The sequence below is a fragment of the Saccopteryx bilineata genome, chromosome X, assembly GCF_036850765.1.
Source record: "Saccopteryx bilineata isolate mSacBil1 chromosome X, mSacBil1_pri_phased_curated, whole genome shotgun sequence".
In the NCBI taxonomy this organism is placed as follows: Eukaryota; Metazoa; Chordata; class Mammalia; order Chiroptera; family Emballonuridae; genus Saccopteryx; species Saccopteryx bilineata.
The window spans coordinates 118,365,484-118,391,337 of NC_089502.1; the positions used below are offsets into that span (position 1 = coordinate 118,365,484).

Genomic DNA, 25,854 nt, shown 5'->3' on the forward strand with positions numbered 1-25,854 from the left:
CTGCATGCCATTGCTCAGTTGCGGGACTCCGCCTGTTCTGGGCTTTCGCTCCACCCCTGCGGGAGGAGCCGGCTCATGTGTCAGGCCACAAGCCTCGGTTCCCATGGGCTGGGCGAGGCTGCACTCCTGCGCCCTTGCTCAAGGGCAGGACTCCGCCTTTTCTGCAGCTCCTGCCCTTCCCCCGCATGCTGGATTGCAGGCAGCCTGCAGCTGGGCTTGACCATTTTCGCATGTCCCCTCTGCCCCAGCCTGGCAAGACTGAGCTCACACATGGGCCTCAGTTTTAGCCAGCCAGTTTCCGCCCTTGCCGACGGAACTGCACTTCTGCGTTCCGCTGCCGCCTGCCCTCCAGCAATCCCTCAGCCGTGTGGGTGGAGGTGCTGCAGTTTAGACCCTAACACTCAATACTGTAGTCCCAAAAGCTCCCTCCTTCTAAATGACTCTGCTCTGAGTTCCGCAGGCAAGCTTCTTTGGTTGGTGTCCTGCTTCCCTTTGCTCGTATTGCTGTTTCCAGGGGAAATATTCACTTCAGATTTGGGGAGTGACTCAGCCCAGGGGTTAGGGTGGCTGTTCCTCAAAGTGTTTCTCCCTGTGCCTCCTAGATTACACTTATTTCTGCTGCTCTTATCCTCTCCTCTCTACTCGTCTTTCAGAGTCCCGGGTGAGTGGTTGTGAGAGAGGATTTTTGTGCGATCCCTTTAAGAAGAATCCTGGATCTGTGAAATCAGTCTCTTCCTCACAAACAGTATCCTGACTTGTTTCCGGCTAAATACTGTCCATACGCCTCTTCTAGGCTCACGGGCTGCAGGCTGGGGCTTTGTTCCTGGGGCTCAAGACCCTCCCCTCTCTGTTAAATTCACTTCCCACCAAGTTTCTCTGGGCTGCCATTCACTCCAGGGAGCTGGGCTGCCCTCTCCATATTTCCTTCCAGTCTCAGTGTGGCTTCTTCAGTGTTCCTTAGTTGAAGAATCCTCTTAGGTTAGTCTAAAGTTGGTTTTTCTAGATGATGTTATTATAATTAAGTTGTAATCCACTTTGGTTCTGGGAGGTAGAAATTGATATGTCCACCTACTTCTTCGCCATCTGGTCCTGATCTGCTATCTTCCTCTTTTACTATATTCTTTTCTCTCTTCTGTTTACAACAGGCCCCTTAACATTTCTTGCAGCATTGGTTTGGTTGTAATGAATTCTTTGAGGGTTTTTTTTTTTGTCTGGGAAGCTTTTCATGTCTCCTTCAATTTTAAATGATAGCCTTGCTGGATGAAGTAGTCTTGGGTCTTGGTTGTAGGCTCTTGTTCTGCATTACTTTGAATATTTCTTGCCATTCCTTTTTGGCCTCAAATGTTTCTGTTGAGAAGTCAGATGTCATCCTTATGGGGGCTCCTTTGTAGGTGATAGTCTTTTTTTCTATAGCAGCTTTTAATATTTTCTCTTTATCTCTTAGCTTTGGTATTTTAATTATGATGTGTCTTGATGCGAATTTCTTTGGGTTTCTCTTTAATGAAATTCTCTCTGCTTCTTGAACTTGTGTGACTTTTTCCTGCATCAGTTTTGGGAAGTTTTCAGCTATGACTTGATTGAACAAGGTTTCTATCCCTTGTTCTTTCTCTTTTTCTTTGGAACCCCTATGATGTGGATATTATTTCTCTTCATGTTGTCACACTGCTTTCTTAGAATTTGCTCAGACTTTTTGAGCTTCTTTCTTTTTTTGCTGCTCTGCTTCCATGCCTTTGTTTATCTTGTTTTCTAACTTGCTGATTTGATCCTCAGTTTCATCCATCTTGCTTTTAATTCCTTCCATTACGTTCTTCATTTCTGATATTCTATTTGTCATTTCTGACTGATTCTTTTTTATTATTTCAATTTCTTTTTTTTATATTTGCTATCTCTTTAGGTATGTGCTCACTGTTCATCTATTGCTGTTTTAAGATCTTTGAGCAGTCTAACAATCATTATTTTAAACTCTGCATCTGGTAGTTTATTTATATCTGACTCACTCAAGTCCTTTTCTGGGGATTTCTCTTGATTAATTTGGGTTGCATTTCTCTGCCTTCCCATTCTGTCTGTGTATAATAAGGGTGTGGCTCTGAAACATGGAGTTGAAAGAATATATGTCACCCTGTTTTTATTTCAGTGTTATTTCCAATAACCAAGATTTGGAAGCAGCACAAGTGCTCATCAGTAGATGAGTGGATAGAAAAGCAGTAGTATATTTCCACAATGAAATACTACTTGGCTGTAAAAAGTAAAGAAATGTTACCTTTTCTTACATCATGGATGGACCTTGAGAGTATTATGCTAAATTTACAAAAAGGCAACCAAAAACAGACAAATACTATATAATTCTACTTTTATATGTAATCTAATGAACAAAATAAACTAACAAGCAAAATAGAAACAGACTCATAGAAACAGAAAACAGGCTGACAGCTGTCAGAAGGGTGGATGTTGAGGGCTCAGTGAGAAAGGTGAAGGGTTTAAGCACACATGCATGCACATACACAAACACAGCCCTCATAAATATAGACAATAGTATGGTGATTACTAGGAGAGAGTGTTAAGGGGAGGCAGAAGAAGGTAAAGAGTGGATAAATGCTGATGGCAGGGGACTTGATTTGGGGTTGTGAACACACAGTACAATATACAGATGATGTATTATAGAACTGTACTCCTAAAACCTACATAATGTTATTATCCAATGTCACCCCAATAATTTCAATTAATAAAAAAAACAAAACAAAATAACATATCTTGGAGCTCTTTCCATATCATTGCATTAGTAATTCCTTTTTTATTTTTTATGTTTAGGGTAGTATAGTGTTTCATTTTCTAGACATATCATATATTTATTTAACCAATCATTACCAATGGATATTTAGATCACTTCTGATTTTCTGTTAATATAGCAATAGTGAAATAAATTACCTTTTATTTATGTCATTTTATATTTGTGCATGTATATCGATATGGTAAATTTATAGAAGTGAATTTGCTAGGTCAAGTAGTATGTGTGTGTATGAATGTTTTATTTTTCACTCCAATTAATAATATATAAGTGTACCTTTTCATCCTTGTGTTCATGAATATAGCATTTCACCACGTTTTTCAGTTCTTTGTAAATATAATAGTTGAAAATGTCCTTTCAATAGAATTTCAATTTTCATTCTTTAGTTTGGTTAGAGATTTAGCTATTCTTCATATGTTTAAGATTTGTTTTTATTTCCATTTTGGGGAACTGTTTCCTTTGCTAATTTTTCTGTTACATAGCTAATCTTATAATTATTTTATTGTAGATCTTTATTTAATACGGAAATTATCACTTTGTGAAATTATGTGTTATTAGGGGATATCTTACATTGTTATATCAAACATATAATTTTTCCTCTTTTGATTTTATTAAACACAGAGTCCATGAATCAATATATGGCTTCTAATTATGGGTCCAAGGGAACACTTCTGATTCTTACTATTCTAAGAGATCAAGAAGATTGGAGAGACCCAGAGGAGTCTGCTCACAATATTTTAAGGGCAAGAATCAGAGATAGTATGCCTCACACTCACTCAAACCCTGTTGTCCAGAACTTTCATTAAGGCCCTACCTAGAAGCTCAGCAGTCTGGGAAATATAAATATATTAGGTTGGCAGCCCTGTGTACAGTGAAACTAATACTATAGGAATTGGCCCAGGCATCTGCAGGCAGAGAGGGAAGCAGGTTGGCAGGGAGCTTGGCTACAGGGCAGGATTGGACATGTAGTGGTAGGATTCAGCCGGCTCGCACCACTTGGGCAGAACTAATACCTAATTTTTTGTTGAGAACGGTGTACAGGTTGTAAAAATGGCACTTGTAATCAGAGTTCTCTCTAAGGTGGGTGCCTGACCAGTGGCCCAATGTGGAAATTACAAAGTTACATTCCTTACTCTTTTTTAATGTTCATCTGCAAAACAGTGTATTCTAAGCACCTGTAGTAATGTTTATTCCATCCATACAAAAATGTTGATAAAAAATTACTTCAGAAATCTTCAAAAATATAAAATTTGTATAAAATCATTGATTTGTTGAAATTCCTCAAGAAACACTTTTAGAAAACATCATGAGGAATTTGAAAAAAAGACTAATGGACTGTGAACATTTAAAAGCCAGTTGTAGACAGTTTCAAAATAGGAATAAATTATAGTTTCTTCATTTTTTGGAGCCAGATTACTGGAATATTGAAGACGTACTAGTTCCATGGAAAGCAGCTGAGGAACAATTGCTCATATTTAATGACATTTTAATTACCAAATTGATATTGATTATCGAGATTTTGTTGGAAACATTTTTAAAAATTCCCAGAACTATGCAATTCCTGAAAGTGTTCAAAGAACAAAAAATATTGTCAGATCAATTGCTATAAATTCAGCAGAAGCAGAGAAAGGAGTTTTTCAAAGATGAACATAATATGTTCAGAGAAGTCACCTGTTTCTAACATACCAAACAATGACTATTAGTCTAATCGGCCTACCTGTAAAGGAGTGGGATCCTACTCCTACAGTGAAAAGATAAATCACACAGCTGATGATGCTCGGATAAAAGCGATGAAAACTGCAAGTGAGGATGCCAATCAAGAAGCAATATGGAAATATATTTAACAGTTTTATTGCTTTCTGTCAGATATTGTTTAATATTTTTTCACTAATATTTTAAAAGTCCTTCTTATAACATAATCTAGTTTTATGTACCACTTTTATTATTTAAGTATTAAATGCATGAAACAATAAACTTCCTTTCCGTATATCATTTTTTTATACTTAAAATGGTCATGAGGGCAGAGAACTGGTTGTTAAATTATTAGAATCCCGCAACTGGTCCTTGGGCTCCCTGAATTGGCCAGGATGTGGGGACCACTCGCAGAGACATGTAGGTGGAAGGCAAGAAGTGTAAGAAGCCTGGAATCGTGTTGCTAATTAAAGTGAGTCTTCCTCAATGGTGAAAAGAACAGACATAAGTATCTCAAGAGACTGTGACAGACCCTTTGCACATTGTGGTGCTGTCTGTCCCTGCCTAAATGAATGGAGCCCAGTAGACTTCTAATGGACTGCATGGAAATGGAAAAGTATTTAGGTCCATTATTGTCCATACTGGGATACCTAAACCCATCCAATAGGACCAAGATCCTACTTTTCATAGATAATTCAAAGACAGCCCACCAGCTTCCTGAACACTTGACTCAGGAGCATAACAAGGTCATCAGCCTATCTGCCTACAATGTCTGGCTGGTCTGGAGGAATAGGGAAAACATCTTCAGAGTCCTCATCCATGACATCATGCCATGTCCTTACTTGTGGGATGACACCTCACACCTGATGGTCCCGAAACAGCACAGGACCCCAGTATCTCTCTGAGCCAGTGTGTGTGTGTGTGTGTGTGTGTGTTTTGGGGGAGTTCTAGACTTCCTGTCAGAGAGCAGGGGTCTGTGGAGGCCTGGGCCTGGTGATCATGGCCATGGAGAGCAAGGTGGCAGGGTGGGGTGGGGGGCACTGTACTCCCTGCTCAGGCAGGTCTTCCAGATCATGTACACAGAGTCCACCATTGACTTTCCAGATAGATTCATATTTGACAAATACCCACCACTTGTTGCTCCACAGTGATGATGACTCTTCTACCATGCTGGACATGTAGGAGCCATATAAGAGAGATGCCAGCACCTTCTCCTTCCCTGAGTGTGAGCATACACATGGCCTCTTGCCCTTGTCTTGCATGCCCACGGAGCCCTATGCCAAGGCAGTCTGTGAGAGTGTAGCTGCCTTGGCACACCTTACACTGCGCAGCAAGCTGTCGCCACAGAAGATCTGGCAGTTTGCAGTGTGGCAGGAGTCCTGTGATGGAGCCTCGGTGCACGAGTTCTGCATCAACATGTGGGGGGCTCCAGGAGAACAGTTATAGGTTCCTGCTGCTGTGTCTGCGGCCCCTCATCTTTGAGAAGGACAGCCAGCACTTCAAGAACTTCCTGGAGACCATCAGGGTGACAGGTGCGACATCATCCCTGACCTCTCCAGTCCATACTGGCGGGCCATGAGTTCCACCTCCCCGTTCAACAAAAACAGGGCAGCAGGCAGCTCCAATGACCAGTTGGTATCTTCCAACTGGGACGATGTGACTGCATGATCTCAGACATCAGCAGCATCAACGTGGAGGCACTGGGTTGCAGCATGGACCAGGACTTACCTAGCATGGCAGTACCAGAGCACTAGTGGGTCCGGCCTCTCCGTGTGGGGCTAGACCGGTCCAGGTCCCTGGCAGACATGGTCCTCTGCAGTTAGGGAGACTGTGGGGCAGGGTCAGAGGCTGCCCAGAGCTGCCTGTGGACGGCCGTGCTGGGAGGGGTCCTTTCCAGCAGACTCCAAACAGCCGTCAGTTTTGTACATGACATTCCCATTGAAACTCTCAGAAACCTTAAAAGAAGTGTACTGAAATGTAGGGGGGCAGAGATGAAGGAACACTTTCTGTGGGGGACACTCATCATCAATTTGCCACAAGTTAGTTAAGCATTTAATTGTTCCAGTTATTCCTTTTGCCTTTGCTTACTGGAGAGTGTGTCTTGCAAAAATGGTAGTTTATGGATATATCTGAATTTATTATTTTTATGGCTTTTGGATTTAGTGCCACCTTTCAAAGTACCATTTTCGTTGTGACTATAATTTGAACATCTTCTATCATTTCTTCTAGGAAATATTATATAAATGGTGGCAGCAATCCCTGCTGTTTCTACCTCCTCTCACCTGTCTTGTTCTTCCTCTTTTGACATTTGAAATTTATAATAAATTGTTGGTTTCATTATTAGTCAAAATACATGGCATTGAAAATAACATTTTTTTAAAGATTTTATTCAGTTTAGAGAGAAAAGATAGTGAGATAGATAGAGAGCGAGAGAGAGAGAGAGAAAAAGGGAGAGAGAGGGGGGGAGGAGCAAGAAGCATCAGCTCCTATATGTGCCTTGACTGGCAACCCAGGGTTTTAAACTGTTGACCTCAGCATTCCAGGTCGATGCTTTATCCACTGCGCCACCACAGGTCAGGCGGAAATAACATTTTTATTCTATATTTTTGGCATATAATATCCATACAGATTGTAGTCTTAAATATTTTCTAAGATTTATTCTATTAGTATGATCATTCTTCATGGACAAGTTTCAAGGTATGCTGAGCTCCACGTATTTGCTTACTGCATTTATGTCCTCAATCTATTGCTCTTTGGAAATTGAAAAGAACTGCTGGGCTGTAAGGAAGTACATATGATAGCTTAGGGAAAGATACAGGAAAGAGAGCTTGAAATGTTCATTAAGTTGAATGAATAATTGAAATAAAAGTAATATACTTTGTAAAAGGTGATTTAATGACTTGGAAAATTTAATTATGGTGATCTGATTAAATTAAAGTGTCACAAAATATTGGTATCATCAGAATTGATTTGTGAGCATTATTGCAATTTTAGATTGATGAAGCTACAACACCTCCAGTAACGAGGCAAAGGACTGAAGTGGTGATACAAAATTATATGATAACAACTTGACACTGTGCCTGCCAAAGCCTCCTCTCTGTCTCTGTCCTTTCCCCCACAACTTTCTTTTTTTCTTCACCTTACTTCCACCTCTTCCCCTTTTTTCTCTAGCATTTTGTCATAATTTTCTACTTCAACTGTCATATGCTGATTATTCTGATTTTAGAAATTAAATTCTTTTATTATTTATTTATTTATTTATTTTTGTATTTTTCTGAAGCTGGAAACGGGGATAGACAGTCGACAGACTCCCGCATGCACCCGACCGGGATCCAACCGGCACGCCCACCAGGGGGCGATGCTCTGCCCCTCTGGGGCATCACTTTGCCACATCAAGAGCCACTCCAGCGCCTGGGGCAGAGGCCATGAAGCCATCCCCAGCATCCGGGCCATCTTTGCTCCAATGGAGCCATGGCTGTGGGAGGGGAAGAGAGAGACAGAGAGGAAGGAGGGGGAGTTAGAGAAGCAAATGGGCGCTTCTCCTATGTGCCCTGGCCGGGAATCGAACCCGGGTCCCCCTCACGCCAGGCTGACGCTCTACCGCTGAGCCGACCGGCCAGGGCCTAGAAATTAAATTCTTTAATTTTCCAGTTATATGCCAGAGCAGTAAGATGAGAGTGCCCCCCATCATACATCTCATTACCGTGCAAATTAACAATTTTGACTCACTTCTTAAAGATCATGTTTGCTATATGCTATTAGTGATATATACAAACGTCTCTTTTTTTGAGAGAGAGAGGGAGAGTAAAAGTGGGGAGGGTGAAGCAGGAAGCATCAACTCATAGTAGGTGCTTCCCGTATGTGCTTTGACTGAGCAAGCCCAGGGTTTAAACTGGCAACCTCTCAGTATTTCATGTTGACACTCTATCCAATGCACCACCACAGGTCAAAGAAAAGATTTATATCTTAATGCAAGTCTGAATATAGGTAAATTATAACTTATTTTCAATGTCAGTTGATTTATGCTAATCTTGGCTTTGAAGTCAACTTAAATGTTGTATAGTGCAATATTTCACTTCTTCACTAATGGGTCAAGTATTTTAAAATATAATTTTTAATATTTAAATGTCAATCTTATGCTTATATTGTGCTAAAATATGCATAATATAAAACACCATTTTCAATCATTTCTAATTGTACAGTTAATGACATTAAATCTATTCACATAGTTATGTAACCACCATCACCATCCATCTCCAGAATTTTTTCTTCTTCCCAAACTGAAATTCTATACGCATTTTAAAGCAGTGATTTCCCAGTACCTCCTCCCGCTAGACCCTGACAGCCACCCATCTGTTTTCTGTTCCTGGGAATTTGAGGATACTATGTGCTTCATACAAGTGAAATCCTACACTATTTTTCTTTTTGTGACTGGCTTATTACATTAAGCCTAAGGCTTTGAGACTCATCCATGTTATAACATGTGTCAGAATTTTCTTTCTTTTAGGGCTAAATAATATTCCAGTGTTTCTATGTATCCCATTTTGTTTATTTGTTCACTGATAGTTTGTTCCACCTTTTGGCTGTTGTGAACAATGCTGCTATGAACAAGGGTGTACAAATATGTGATCAAATGTTTCCTTTTAGTTATTAGAGTAAATATATATAGAATTGAAATTCATGACTCATATGCTAATTCCATGTTTAAGTTTTTGAGGAACCACCATACTGTTTGTTTGTTTTTTATGGTGGCTGCATCTTACATTCTCACTAGCAGTGTACAAGGGTTCCAGTGTCGCTACAATCCTTGAAAACACTTGTTACTTTTTATGGGTTTTTAAACATATAGATATATGTAATAGCCTAATCACCATCCTAAATGGTGCGTAGTGGCATCTCACTGTGGTTTTGATTTTTACTTTCCTAATAATTAGTGATATTGAATATCTTTTCATGTGCTTATTGGCTAGTTCTGAATTAGAGACATGTCTGTTTAAGCCTTTTGGGTTGCTTATTCTCATTGCTGTTGAGTTATTCAAGTCCTTTTTATATTCTAGAAATTAACCTCATATTCAGTATATGACTTAAAATACTTTTTGTCTTTGTGTGGGTTACCTTTCATTCTGTTGATAGTGTCTGATGTATAAAATTTTAATTTTATCTGTTTTTGTTGTTGCTTATGTTTGGTGTCATTTCTAAAAATCAGTACAAAATCTAATGTCATAAAGCTTTTCTACTGTGTTTTCTAATAGTTTTTGGAATTTTAGCTCTTATATTTTTGCCTTTGACCCATCCTGACTTATTTTTTATATATAATGCACAGTAAAGGTCCAGCTTCATTCTTTTGCATGTGAATATTGTTTTCCAACATGATTTGTTGAAGAGGCTTATGCTTATGGATGGACCTGGATATTATTATGCTAAGTGAAATAAGCCAGGCAGAGAAAGACAAATATCATATGATCTCACTTATATGTGGAATCTAATGAACAAAGTAAACTGAGGAACAGAATAGAGACAGAGGCAGGGTTACAGGGAGCAGAGGGACAGCTGTCCAAATGAAGGGGGATGAAGGGATGGAATCAAGGAAGGTGAAGGGATTAGTGATATTATATATACATAACACAGAGATATAGATAACAGGACAGCAAATCCCAGAGGGAAAGTGGGGAAGAAAGTTACGGGGAGGGGGACAAAGTGGGTGTAATGAGGGGCACGTTGTTGGGGGGTGAGGGTGTTATATTGAATGGGACACTTGAATCCATGTTAACACAATAAATTAAAATTAATAATAAAAAAGAAGGACTTATGCTTATCTTCATGTATGTTTTCAAGTTCTATCATTTAAAGCACTGTGGGTGAAAAAATTCATCCCCCTATACAGTAATTTCTTTTTATTTGTTTTTTAGAAACTTAAAACAGCTTTAGAGGTAAAGAACTCAATTGGGTAGTAGTAAATTTTAGGCATGGACTAAGCTATCCTTCAGTGGCACAACCAATTTTTGTCACAAGTGCTACTCTGATCTCTCAGTTCTGTTTGTCACAATTACGCCAACACTGGAGTACAGTGTTGAAGGAAAGAGAGAAAGATATTATGTATGGGTTGATAGGTATGCAGGTAGGCAGGCTGAGAGAGGCACTTCTGTTCATGATTAGAATGACCTTCACCATATACAGTGGTACCTTCAGATACAAATTTAATTTGTTCTGTAACCGAGCTCGTAAGTCAGTCAACTCATATATCAAACTGCCGATACTGAACCCGTGTGCCAACGTGCCAACTAGCGGCAGCTTCCTGAATCATGACTCATATCTTGGAATTTCGCTTGCATCTTGAACAAAAATAGAGAGCAAGTCTCAGCTCGTATCTTAAAAAAGAAATTCGTATGTTGGTCTGTTCATATCTCAAGGTACCACTGTATTAGTGAAGATGCCTAAACCACATAATTCTTTAGCCTACACAGTCTGGAAGAATGAACCTGGGTAAGTAATATAAATAAATAAATGTAAAACGGCATTTTTCATTTTTAAAATGCCTCCTTTTTTGAACCAAAAGAATCATTTCTTTGCATTACTTGCAAACTGTCACACAGAAGCTACTGTAACATTTGGGGGCATGTGTGAAGTCAAGGACTCTTTGCTTTGTTCTCATACCACCTCTGCTCCCACTAGGAGCACGTATTTGAGGGAAGGTAAGGAGGTGAAACAGTCAGCGTGCCAGAGTTCAGTCAGTAGGACAATAGGACATGCAAAATTCCGAATGCCTAGGAAAATGCTACTGAAGTAGGGGCACAGTGAACATTAGGCCCAAGGCACGTGGCAAAGAGGAAAGTTTCCGGAGGTAAGCTGAAACGGTCCAGTGGATAATGAGGGATCTGGGGAGGTGGCAATTGTAGACTTTGTCTTAGCAGGTGCTTTGTATACTTTGAGAGAACAGACCTGTGGCAATCCAAGAGAACAGGAACTATTATATTAACCCAGGAACAGTTAGGTATATATTTTGAAATGATAAAAGTATATTTATTTAAAATTATTTTCCAATGCCAAAAGAGATGGTGCACAAAGTGGCAAACCCTAGATGTTAAACATGAAGGTCAGTAAGATAGGGATTCAAACTCTCGACATCCTATTCCCTGGCCTTATAACTGCACATAAGTTATTTATTTTTTTTAATCTGTAAAAAGGTAAGAAGTATATTTAGAGTCCAAAGTAGTAACACAAGATAAGAGATGCAAATCTAGCTGAATAGTGCCCTGGCCCATAAATCAAAGATAATTGATATTCGTTGTTGTTGCCAAACAAACAAACAAGAGGAGTTTGTCACCATTGTTACAAACAGTGAATTGCATATGAACTGACCTTTTAAGTATATAATCACAACCAAGTTTTAAGTGGACAAATCAGTACATTGTAATTTTTATTGTATACCAATATAGAAACAGCATCACTCTGAAGTTCAAACAGAAGACTGAAAGTTAACCTAAATATTTTTTAAAGTGCCAATTTTTAAGTGGCAGAATATTCAAATGGCAAAGGTTAAGTCCAGTTGACTATGAAATGTTTAAATTTGTGCTGTTCATCCTTATATGGTTTGTGGCTGCCCTGGTTTTTTGGAACTTAATTTAAGCATTTTAAATTTTCATCATTTCCTTTTTTTTTTTTTTTTAGGTGACAGGAGGAATGATAGTGAGGCAGACTCCCACATGTGCCCCGGCCGGGATCCACCCAGCAACCCTTTCTGGAGCCGGTTCTCAAGTACTGAGCTATTTTTAGAGCCTGAAGCCTATGCCCTTGGACCATCCAATCTATTCTTTGCATCCGGAGCCACATTTGAACCAATTGAGCCATAGGCTATAGAAGGGGAAGAGGGAGAGAAGAGGAGAGGGAGGGGTGGAGAAGCAGATGGTCACTTCTCCTGTGTGCCTGCCCTGTCTGGGAATCGAACCCAGGATGTCCACATGCCAGGCCAACACTCTATCCATTGAGCCTCTGGCCAGGGCCTTGATTTTTCTTTCCTATATTATTTTGAATCACTTAAACATGTGCTACTCATCAGTTATAAGTGCTAGCACCCAAGACTTTCCCTTTCTAACACTTAAATCCGAATAAAGAATAAATAAATTTAACAACAGAATCTTAAAAAAAATGATAGAGGAATCAGTGCTAATTTAAATAAAAACTGTTACCTTATAATTCTACTTTGGTAAATATTAACATTTAACCTGTTAGTAACTCTTACAGCAACCTTTTTTTTTTTTTTTTTTTGTATTTTTCTGAAGCTGGAAACGGGGAGGCAGTCAGACAGACTCCCGCATGCGCCCGACCGGGATCCACCGGGCACACCCACCAGAGGGCGATGCTCTGCCCATCCGGGGCGTCGCTCTGTCACAACCAGAACCACTCTAGCACCTGGGGCAGAGGCCAAGGAGCCATCCCCAGCTCCCAGGCCATCTTTTGCTCCAATGGAGCCTCGGCTGCGGGAGGGGAAGAAAGAGACAGAGAAAAAGGAGAGGGGGAGGGGTGGAGAAGCAGATGGGCGCCTCTCCTGTGTGCCCTGGCCAGGAATCGAACCCGGGACTTCCGCACGCCAGGCCGACGCTCTACCACTGAGCCAACCGGCCAGGGCCACAGCAACCATTTTAATAGTTACTCTTCTGTGTATAGTAAATGTTTCAAGATGAACTTCACATATGATAAAGTAAACTTGAAAAAAAGTTTATAAGGAAGTATATCTCTACTTCAATACCAAATTTAATTCAGAGAAAATGAACATAAACTCTTACAGTCGCTGTTGATATACAGTGATAGAGAATAATTTCAAATACTAACTTAACTGATGCCCAGCATGACTTCTGTTCCTGCCAATAAGATAAGCAATTAACACAATGGAAATAATCTAGAAAGGGTCCCCCCAATGGCAAGAGTACTCAGCATGTTATTTTCATCCAATTGTCATCCTTCCACAAATGCAAACTTGTTACTTTCAAACTTGAAAAGCTGGACTCATCTAAGCTTTGACTATGTTGACTAAAGAGGCATTTGTGATTTGAATACTTTCTTCAGGATTACACTTACAGGAATTTTTCAATGGTGGTGTGAAAGTCTCTCTGAGTCACTGGGAGTTTTTAAAGTGGGATGCCCGGTGTCACAGAGAATTGTATTTAACTGGATTCATGTAGGAAAAACAGGCTGGAACTTGCATCCACTCCAAACTGAAGATACGAAGAGTGACATTTGTGCTGCAGAGTTCAGTGTGGCTAGATGAGAATTATAGCGCAGTGGTCTTATTTGGGTTGATATTGAATGCTCTTGTCACAGTAGCCTTATAGCTTTTCTTGTAGCTTATAATTAGTTGTCACCCCCTACTACAAGCAGACCGGTTTCATTTGCAACACACATATTGTATTTATAAGCAGATGGACTTTCTGGAGAACTGTTAGGTTTTAGCCTTGGAGGTGTTGTTGGGAAACCCTGTTCATGCTCGCAGAGTGTTTGTTTCTTGATGTTATTTGAAAGGTATTTGAGGATAGCAACCTCACAGAGTTTAATAGTTGCATTATGGGTATATTTATTTGGTTGGCTCTGACACATCTGTATATTTCATCTATGTTTGCCTTGATATTAGGTATGGATTTCATCTTGACTCCTTTAGTGCTTGCATTAGGAGAAGCAGCTGTGTGGACAAGTTATGAACAAAATGTAAGAGTTGGACACTGTAAGTCACTGCAGTCCTTAAGAAATTGGGGGTCAACAGCCCCAAAAGCAATCACTGTACCAGCATTCACATTACTACAGAAGCTGGTATTCATCTCTTCTGCATTAGATAGTAAATTCAAGGTCACGTTTTTATCACCAATTTTGGGTGATAGTTCCTGAAGAGGGCAGCTTGAGAAGTTGTCTATTGTGCAAGCTGCTTCGTAGCCAGTTGTCACCATAAGCACTGCGAATGTTCTATGCATCAGTCCTGTAAGCAGCAGCAGGAACATTGCCACCTCCAAACACCATCCAGGAATATTGGGCACATAAGCGGTAGGGCAGGAGGCCCAGATGGATTTACCTGCACCTCTGCCATCTGACAACATCTCTGATGTATCTGTCTATATTTGGAAGATAGACAATATGCAAAAAGACCAGTAATCCCGAGCTTAGAATTGGCAGGGAAGGATATATGCCAGCAAATTTGAGATGCACCCTGCCTACTTGGCCCCAGTTACTCAAGCCCTGCAGATTGAGAAAGAGACCCAGGTGGCACAGAGAGCTTTGTCTAGTCCCATGACCATGATCATGTGAGCTCCTTGCTGTTTTGTTATCATTTTTAAGCTTTCAAATTTAGATAAGCCTCCTACTTCAGTGTGACTGAATGAATGGGGTTATCCTTTATGGTCACATCCTAGTATTTGGCAAAGGATTCAAATACTGTATTTGGCCTTTTTAAATAGTCATTGCCAATAATGGCATTGTTACTGCATCTGCCTGATTATGCTTCTCCTAATTTTCTTAGTTCTTTAGGAAGCTGATGTGAATTTTAGTTTGCAGAATAATTATTAGTTAGTGATCAGACCTTGTGTAAGGAAGAGAGCAAAACAGAAGTCCAGTTGTTGGTGATACTGGGACTTAACTGTCACCACGGGGGAGTTCTGTAGAGTCAGGATCAATGCACACTGGGCCTAAAAGGCTAGTGCTTTACACAATTGCTTCCATAAGTCATTGGATTTGGGCTGACCTGGGAAGGGTGTAACCTTGAAAAATGTCTCTCTTACTGTAGAGGCAATCCCTGAAGTGGATGATGGATGAAAGCTGGGGCAAAATGTCCTTCCTTGAAGAAGGATCTCAGTGGTTCATTGCATTCATCACATAAGTAATACTCTGAAAATTCAACACATCAAAATATGGGCTGACTTGAAGTAGCTCCAGTTTATTTGTTTCAAAGATATTTTGCAAACTATTGTCTTTTGCTTTTGCAATTAAAAACCAAGTATTCCTTAGTTTAGAAATAGAGCTATGTTTTATTATAAAATACTGTTTTAGTTACCTTTAATATTTTATTGACTTCATGATATAAACAAATATTGACATTCGTGATTTTAAATCTATCCCTATATGTCCTCCAAGGATATATAGCCTCATTCTTTTTATTTACAGATACCTAAAAATAATCATAGACAAAATAACAAGGCTTTGATTTACTTAGAATTAATCAATTGAATGTTTTGTGTTGATTTGCTTTAGAATGATATCCTGCATTTGTGTGGTGTTGTGCACTATATTATGAAATATATGTTTTCCTCTTTTAAATATGACTGCCCAAATGTTCCTTTTGTTATTCGTTCAGTGATTATTAGCAAATGGTAGACTAAGTGAGGTTCCCTATAGACCTACTTATATAAAGCTTGTTGCCTTGGTAGCTAAGTGCTTCTCATCTAGAAAATAAACCAAATTGGGGTTAAAGAAAGGGTACTGACCTGAGGAATTCTTGCCATGTTAAAAGCCTGTTTGCTATGAGTGAAAAGTAGAAAATAGGGAAATAATTCTTCAGTCTCACAGTAATTCTTAATAGCTGTTCCTGGGATCAGTCATATGGCAAAAAAAAAAAAAAAAAGAGCTTGTCTTAGGGTTTTATACTACTTTCTGATATTCATGGTTTTATCTATTTTCCAAGTAAACTGTACTAAAAAAAAGGAGTGACCATAAGAATTGAACAAAAGTACTTATTCTTTGCCACCAGATAAAAACATCAACCCAGTCTGACCTGTGGTGGTGCAGTGGATAAAGCATCAACCTGAGATGCTGAGGTTGCCAGTTTGAAACCCTAGGCTTTCTCAGTAAAGTCATATATGAGATGCAACTACTATAAGTTGACACTCCCTACTCCTCCCCACCCCCTTCTCTGTTCTTTCTCCTCTTTCTCTAAAATCAATAAAAGTTTTTTTTTAAATACATCAACCCAATGTCATGTAACATGTAAGAAAACTATGGTTAAATCTTAATTTTGTTCAGTGATTTTTAATGAAATTTTGTTTCTTAATTAACTTAAACTCCCAAATTGGTGGCAAATTTTTAATGTATAAAAAAGAAACTTTACTAACTAAATGTTGCATGTTAACATGTATTTTGACATTTGAAATGAAATACTTTAATTTGATAATGCAGTTGTGAAGGATTTTTGAAAGCTGAGATAATTATTTGATTGAAGTTTTCTTAAGCAGTGAAATCAACTGTGTGGCAAAAAATGGGTTGTTTCCTTTGGTCTGTATAGTAGGATAATTATAATGTAATTAATTCTTATAAAGACACAGTTGAATCAAGTCAGTGATTCATTTCTATAGCGAATAAGTTTTTTTGTAGAATGTATTAAGAAAGGTCATAATATCATCAGTGTGAAGAAAATAATCATCAGGAATTCATTACAGGGTTACCTAGCAGACACTAGCTGTATTTTATCATGAATATGTTTATTTTTGATTCCATTGGGGATGAGTTAGGATTTGAGTCCATTTGTAGTTTGAGTGTTGACCCCAAAAGATTTTTAAAGAATTTATATATTGATAGTGATCCTTATAAATGAAAGCATCAGTAAGTCATTTGCTACCATAAAATAACTTCAATATTTAAGATTGTGAGGCCTTGGCTGGTGGATCAGTGGATAGAGCATTGGCCCAGTGTATGGACATCTTGGGTTCAATTCCTGGTCAGGGCACATAGGAGACATGACCATCTGCTTCTCCTTCCCTCCTTCTTCCCCTTCTCTCCCTCTTCCTCTACCACAACCAGTTGCTCAGTTGGTTTGAGCATGGCCCCAGGTGCTGAAGGATAGCTCAGTTGGTCCAAGCACATTGGTCTCAGGTGCTAAAAATGGCTTGGTACTCAAGCATCAGTCCAAGATGGGATTGCTGGGTGGATCCCAGTCAGTAAACATGCGAATGTCTGCCTCACTATCTCCCCTTCTATCACGTAAAACAAAAATATTGTGAGCATTCAGAATGCAATATGTGCTGTGGTTTGTTTTACTATAGTCTGTTTTGATTTAATTTTTGTTAGTTAAGGTGTTGAAGTTTATGCAGAAATAGCTAGTGGTTAACTGTTTATCTTGGACAAATACTTGTTTGTTTAATTTGTTAGTGTTATTTTTCACTGTAGTAAATTATTATGAAAATCATTATCAAGGTGTTTCCCCTTGCTGAATAATTCCTCTATATATAAACAGACACATATATGAGTAATTATAATATTTCTCTGAGAGTCCTTTCTCTCTTGACTTTAAATCTTTATCACACACCTGAGAGAATTTGTTGTAACAAATTTTAAATTGCAGTAAATGAGTAAATACTTTAACAATGTAGGAGGAACTAGGAGAACACATGATTCTCATCGTTACAATATTGATAGATATAATATTTAACCTAGTAACAGTATTTTTACCATGATTCAGAGCAGGGGTAGTCAACCTTTTTATACCTACTGCCCACTGTTGTATCTCTGTTAGTAGTAAAATTTTATAACTGCCCACCGGTTCCACAGTAATGGTGATTTATAAAATAGGGAAGTAACTTTACTTTATAAAATTTATAAAGCAGAGTTACAGCAAGTTAAAGCATATAATAATAATTACTTACCAAGTACTTTATGTCAGATTTTCGCTATGTTTGGCAGAGTAAATCTTTATAAAACAATTTACTATCATTAAATCTATCTTTTTATTTATACTTTGGTTGCTCCACTACCACCCACCATGAAAGCTGGAATGCCCACTAGTAGGCAGTAGAGACCAGGTTGACTACCACAGATTTAGAGTATGACTTATGAAAAAAAGATGGTAATCAGTCAATACCTATTTGAAAGCATATGATTGTACATCCCAGTTTTTCTCATTGCTGAATATTTTCTTGAAAAATTTTATTTCCTATGAGACATAACAGAATACCATGTTTTTAGTGCTGATATGGTATCCTGTTATATCAATGGTTCAGTTAGATATGTGAAAATTACAAACAAATTTTAGTACATCAAGACAACTCTTTTGTTCTTCCTCACATCAAATCTGTGTGGCTGTTAGCAGCACTAGAGGGTAGTTATCCAAGTTGAGGCTCTGGGATACACCTCAGAATTGACATGTGCTTCCACGAGGAGTATGGCAGAGAAAGGACAAGGTTGAGATAACATATAGAAATTCTGCTTGCATTTTGTTGCTAAAAGCAGATTATGCCATCTCACCTAACTTTGAGTGGGAAGGTTGTATATGCTCTGGTCTTATCGGGAGGAAAGCTGGAGATGATGAAATCACTACTGTCTCTCCTATCAGACGTCTTTGTTTCAGTGGAATACACAGTGATTTCCAGGAAAATGGATATTAATTTTATGATTATTTTAGCAATGTGCTATTTGATGAAGGTACAAGATAACATTCATGGTCACTTCTCTAATGCTGTTTGACCAATTTTTGTTGAAGTGATAATGCAGAACTAAGTGCACATAGGCTCTTTGAAGGGGACACAACTATCATTAACAAAGTTGTCTTTGTTTGTTTGTTTTTTACATGGCATGGCTTACTTTGTTCTTCATGGGGAAACACCTATTAAATCTCAAATGAGTCAATCTTGAAAATACAAAAATGAAAGCCATGTTTTAGCAGCACTGCCATATTTCATTGCCAACATAAAATGCATTCTATGTTACAAACAATAATGTGGATAGAGGCTATGAGAAAGAACTGACAGGAACCCAAAGATGATATATAATCACTGTATATGTTGTTGAGTGTTTAATCAGCTGTTGTAGACTAACTGTAAGCAATCTGCTGTTTTGTTTTGTTTTGTTTTTTGTCTTCTTTTCCAAGTGAAAGGCATGGACACAGAGAGACAGACTCCCACATGCATCCCGACTGAGATCTACCCGGCAACCCCCATCTGGGGACAATACTCTGCCCATCTGGGGCCATGCTCGCAACTGAGCTATTTTTAGCTCCTGAGGTGGAGGCTCCATGGAGCCATCCTTAGTGCCTGGGATTATGCGCTCGAATCAGTTGAGCTATGGCTGCAGGAGGGGAAGACAGAGAGAGAAGTGGGCAGGGTGAAGAGTAGAGAAGCAGATATTTGCTTCTCCTGTGTACCCTGAGCAGGAATCAAACCTGGGACATCCATATGCTAGACTAACACTTGACTACAGAACCAACTGGCCAGGGCCTATGATGCGCTGGTTTTAAAGTCAGGCATACCCCAGTTGCTGCTTGACAGTTCTGACTTTAGTTGTGATCCTAAAACTTTCCACATCTCAGAAGCTGTATCTATAAAATAACTGAGTTATTTGCACAGTTACTATGAAGATTAAACAAAATGACATATGAAGCTCTTATTAGAGAGGTTAAATATAGCAGACCATTAAATGTGAATCATGACAGCTGATCATATAGTATGGAAAATAATACTTTGGCATTTATACAAGTTTGTGGCAAGTAAACTTGAAACATACAACCTGCTTAGGTAGTTCCTTCATAACAGGCAAACTTCCTCTACTTATATAAAGAGGAAAATTATATAAAACTTATAAATAATAATAATATCAGTAGCTCCAAAATTGTTTTTTGTTATTGTTGTTTTGTCAGTCAGGCACTGTACCAGGTCCAGAACATATATTATCTCATTCTGTCCCCAGAAGAATATTTGAGGCTGGTTTTATTTGTCTGATTTACTGAGTAGAAAATTGCAATACTATGTGTAGTACCAAGTAGAGAGTGAAATCGTACACATCTATTTATTGCTAAAGTGATTAATTATATTCTTTAAGAGTGGAAAGGACGCTGGAGTAAGATCTTAGGTGGGAATTAGATTCTAATGTTAGAAAGTAATGTGGAAAACTAGGACAGCAAAAATTATGCTTCAAAATCCTTAAGCTACCTTCAGTTACAGCATTATAAGAGGTTCACATTCATATTCACATTAGGCAAGAGGGAGGCTAAGGGACAAAGTCCCCAAAGAAACTACAGATCTTTTCTCCTGGTTCCTTTGGGGAAAAAGACATTATGTAGTGGGAATTTCTCTATCTTTGTGTTCTCTCTCTCTCTCTTTCTCTCTCTCTCTCACACCTGCACGCACGCACGCACGCACATATAGTAAAAATCACAGAATACCCCAAATCAACTTGTGTAAACTATTTTTAACTGCATAAATTTCATACTGAGTCTACCTTAATAGCAAGTCATCAGAGTAGCAAAAGAAAAAATCGTCACTGTATCATTTTGTATATCACAAAAAGCAATGGAACTTAATGCCTCCTTTTCTTACTCTTGTGCAGCCCAACACTATTATTTTGTATCAGTTGTTGATGTAATCATTTTAATGTATATAAACCTGCAAGAATTTGTGAAATGGCAGTGGGTGTGTCCACTCATGTGCGAGAAATAAGTAGGAGATGAAATTGGGGTAAAAACTGTCAACTTGATAAGAAGAAAAATGTGTTTAGAAGAAATTATTTTACATTTTAATAACCATGCTCAAAATGGAGGTATAGAAGCACATTGGATTCTTAATGCATACAGTAAAGAAGAAGAAGCCTAACCAGGTGATGGTGCAGTGGATAGAATATTGGCCTGGGACACTGAGGTCTCAAGTTCGAAACCCCAAGTTCACTGGCTTGGGCATGAGATTATAGATATGATCCTATGGTCGCTGGCTTGAAGTCCAAGGTTACTGGCTTGAGCAAAGGGTCACTGACTTGGATGGAGTCCCCCAGTTGTTCACAAGCAATCAGTGAACAACTAAGGTGCCACAACCATGAGTTGATGCTTCTCATCTCTCTCCCTTCCTGTGTGTCTATTTCTCTCTCTCTTTCTTGCTCTCTTGCAAAAAAAAAACCCAAAAAAACAAAAAAAAATGCCATTGAAGTAAATATTGAAAAAGGCACAACAAAAGGTCATTTTTATTTTTTTATTCAACTGAGTGAATTTTAAAATCACATTAAAAATTAAGTTTACGTAAGTTTAATGTCAATATTTGTCCCCCATCTCTATTTTTTTAAGTATTTTTATTTCATTGTTTTAGAGAAAACAGCAGAGAGAGAGAGAGAGAGAGAGAGAGAGAGAGACATACAGAGAAGGGTGTAGGGAGGAGCAGAAAGCGTCAACTCCCATATGTGCCTTGACCAGGCAAGCCTAGGGTTTTGAACTGGCGACCTCAGCATTACAGGTGAACATTTGATCCACTGCACCACCACAGGTCAGGCCCCTATCTCTATTTTTATGAGGACTAAAATTTGTGAATTTTGGCATTTTGTGTCTGAAGTTTTAGCATTTATGTCAAGGAAGGGAATAATGTCTAAACCAGGAATCAGACATTATAATTACAAAAAATCTACAGCATGTGAATGCTTTATACTAGCTCAATTTCTGGTGTTCCATTGCCTTTGAAAACACTTGGCAAGTAAAACAAAATAAGGCAATGGCCTTTTAAAAATATCAGCCATATATTTTATAAATATTGAATCATTATGTTGTATACATGAAACTAATATAGGTCAATTACATCTCAATTAAGAAATCACTATATGAGGCTTTTTGGTTCTCAATTTCCTTCCCCTTCGTAGTAAGGAATTGTTTAGGAAAGGTTGTTATTTGGAATTCCATAAGTAAAAGAATAGTAAAATCTCTTTCTCTTTGACCTTCATTGTGGGTAACAGCAAGAGTTTACCCACAGCAAAGGAAACCATCAGCCAAATGAAAAGATAACCCATTGAATGAGAGAACATATTCACCAATGATACATCTGATAAGAGGGCAACATTCACAATTTATAAAAAAAAACCAACAACTCATATAACTCACCACAAAAAAACAATCCAATTAAAATTAAATGGGCAAAGGAACTAAATACACACTTCTCCAAAAAGGACATAAACATGGCTGTATGAAAAGATGCTGAAAGTCACTCATCATCAGAGAAATGCAATTAAAAATGACAATGAAATATCACCTCATACCTCTTAGAATGGCTATTATCAATAAATCCACAAACAATGAGTGCTGGCAAGGTTGTAGAGAAAAGGGAACCGTCATGCACTGTAGAAAACAGTATGGAGTTTGCTCAAAATATTAAAAATGGAACTGCCTTATGACCCAGCAATTACACTTCTGGGTATATATGTCTGAAGAAACACAAAACACTAATTTGAAAGAAGGTAGGTACCTATGTTTACTGTGGCATCATTTACAAAAGCCAAGCTATGGAAGCAATTCAAGTGCCCATCAAGAGATAAGTGGATAAAATAGTGGTGGTACATATAATATATGTGCTGAAATATTACTCAGCCATGAAAAAGAATGAAATATTACCATTTGCAACAGCATGGATGTACTTTGAGGGTATTATGCTCAGTGATATAAGTCAGTCAGAGAAAGACAAATGCCAAATGATTTTACTTATATGTGGAATCTAAAGAACAACATAAAGGAACAAACAAAACAGAAACTGAGTCATAGATAGAACAGATTGGTGGTTGCCAAAGATGAGGGGCTTTGGGGGAACTGGGTGGAAAAGGTGAAGGGATTCAGAAATACAGATTAGTAGTTACAAAGTAGTCACAGGGACGTGAAGTGCAGCATAGGGAATATAGTCAATAATATTGTAATAACTATGTATGGGGCCAGGTGGGTACTGGAAATATCAGGGGAAACATTTTGGGAAGTATATGATTGTATAACTGCTATGCTCCACACCTAAAACTAATACAAAATAATATAGAATATAAACTGTAATTGAAAAAATAAAAAATTTAAAAATAAATAGAAGAACTGAAGGAAAAAAGGAAAGTGTATATAATATCTCCATGGATGCAATTACACCCTTTTCTTAGTCTTAAATACCTATTATGTTTATATGTTTTAATGTCTTATGTATGTATATATTATATATGTATACATATATATGTATGTATATGTTTGAATGTATGTGTGCATATATATGGGTGTGTATAGGAGCATATGCATCTTGATAAAAATGTAAAAGACAGTGCTACAAATAGAAAGTGGTAAGTACTACTTATTGGGCAGACTTAAGTTGCCATGATGTATAGATCAAATATTCTGCTCAGATAATCTTGAGAGAATTTGTGATAGAACTTATTTCATAGCTAGGGGGGAGGTTCCCTTAAAGGAGGAATTCCTTATCTGTTTTTTCCCAGCTTCATTGAGATATAATCGACATATATCATTGTGTATTTTAAGGTATATATTTGATTATTTGATATGTGTGTATATTGCAAAATGATTAGTGCAATAAGGTTAGTTAACTCATCCATAACCTCACATAGTTACATTTATGTGTGTGTGGTGAGAACTTTTAAGAGATACTCTCTTAGCGGCCTTCAAATATACATACAATACAGTATTGTTAACTATAGTCAACATGCTATATATTCCTTCCCAGAACTTATCCATTGTGTAAGTGGAAATTTGTATACTGGAAGAACCTTCACCCTTTTGCCCCCTCCTGCACTCTACCCCTAGCAACCTGCAGTGTACTGTCTGTTTCTATGAGCTGGATGTTTTTAGATTCCACATGTAAGTGAGATCATACTGTATTTGTCTTTCTCTCTCTGACTTATTTCACTTAGAATAATGCCTTCAAGGTTAATCCGTGTTGTCAAAAATGGCAGGATTTTCTTTTTTCCTGTGGCTGAAAAAAAATATAGTGTTTTCTCTATCCATTCTTCTATCTACAGATATTTAGATTGCTTCCATGTCTTAACTATGGTCAATCATGCTACAGTGCTGCAGTGAACATGAGGGTACAGATGTCTCTTTGAGATAGTGATTTTATTTCTTTCAGATATATACCCAGAAGTGGGAATTACTGGATCATATGGTAGTTCTCTTTTGAATTTTCTGACAGATTTTTACTGTTTGCCAGAGCGGTTGTGCCAATTTCCATTTCTACCAACAGTACGCAAGGGTTTCCTTTCTCCACATTTTATCACCCATACTTTTATATTTTTAATAATGTTATTCTAATAGCTGTGAGGTGATACCTCATTGATGTTTTGATTGATATTTACCTGATGACATGATATCAAGCGCCTTTTCATGTACCTGTTGGCTATTTCAATATTTTGGGGAAGTATCTGTTCAGGTCCTTTGCCCATTATTTAATCAAGTCACTTTATTTTTCTGTTATGTTGTATGGGTTCCTTATATATTCTGGATATTTACTACTTACCATATATATTGTTTGCATATATTTTATCCCATGCTCTAGGTTGCTTTTTCATTTGTTGATCCTTTTTTGCTGTGCAGAATCTTTTAGGTCTGATGTGGTCCCACTTGTTGATTTTTTTGCTTTTGTAATTGTGCTTTTGGTGTCTAAATAGTCATTGCCAAGACCAGTGCCAGGGATCCTCCATGTTTTCTTGTAAGAATTCTGTGGTTCATGGTCTTACATTTAAGTCTTTAATTTATTTTGAGTTTATTTTTTGTGAATGGGGTCCAGTTTCCTGCCCCCAGTTTTCCTGAAACCATTTATTGAAGAGAATATCCTTTCCCTCAATTATTATTGTCAAATATTATTAACTGTAAGTGCTTGTGTTTATTTCTGTGCTCTCAGTTCTGTTCCATTGGTCTGTGTGTTTATTTTTTCTGCCAGTACCATGCTCAGTTGATTACTACAGCGTTGTAGTATAATTTCAAATCAAGAAATGTGATTTCCCCTGGCCGGTTAGCTCAGTCAGTTAAGAGCATCATCTTGAAAGGACAAGGTTACATGTTTGATCCCCAGTCAGGGCACATATAGGAAGCAATCAATGAATGCACAGCTGAGTAGAACAACAGATGAAAGCTTCCCTTTCCCCTCCCCTCTCTCCTTTCTGTCTCTGTCTCTAAGAAAATTAAGCCCTGGCCAATAGTTGAGTTGGTTAGTGCTTATTTTTGGAGTGCAGAGGTTGCTGGTTCCATTTCTCAGTCACGACCAGGCATCCCCAAACTACGGCCCGCGGGCCGCATGCGGCTCCCTGAGGCCATTTATCCAGCCCCCCTTCCCCCCCCGTCGCACTTCTGGAAGGGGCACCTCTTTCATTGGTGGTCAGTGAGAGGAGCACTGTATGTGGCGGCCCTCCAATGGTCTAAGGGACAATGAACTGGCCCCCTGTGTAAAAAGTTTGGGTACCCCTGGCAGGACACATACAGGAGCAGCTCCATGTTCCTGTCTGTCTTCCTGCCTCACTCTCTCTGACTCTCTCTAAAAGCAATAAATATATAAGTAAATAAATGTATGTGTGATTCTGATTCCTCTAGCTTTGTTCCTTTGTGTCAGAATTGCTTTGGCAATTTGAGGTCTTTTAACTTTCATATGAAATTTAAGATTTTTTTTCTGATTCTGTGAAAAATTCCATTGTGATTT

General features: G+C 38.3%; 1 pseudogene; it reads left to right on the forward strand.

The window, feature by feature from the left end:
- Positions 1-270: 270 nt before the first annotated feature.
- LOC136317815 (cerebral cavernous malformations 2 protein-like) lies at positions 271-6,231 on the forward strand (annotated as a pseudogene).
- The last annotated feature ends 19,623 nt before the right edge of the window (positions 6,232-25,854 follow it).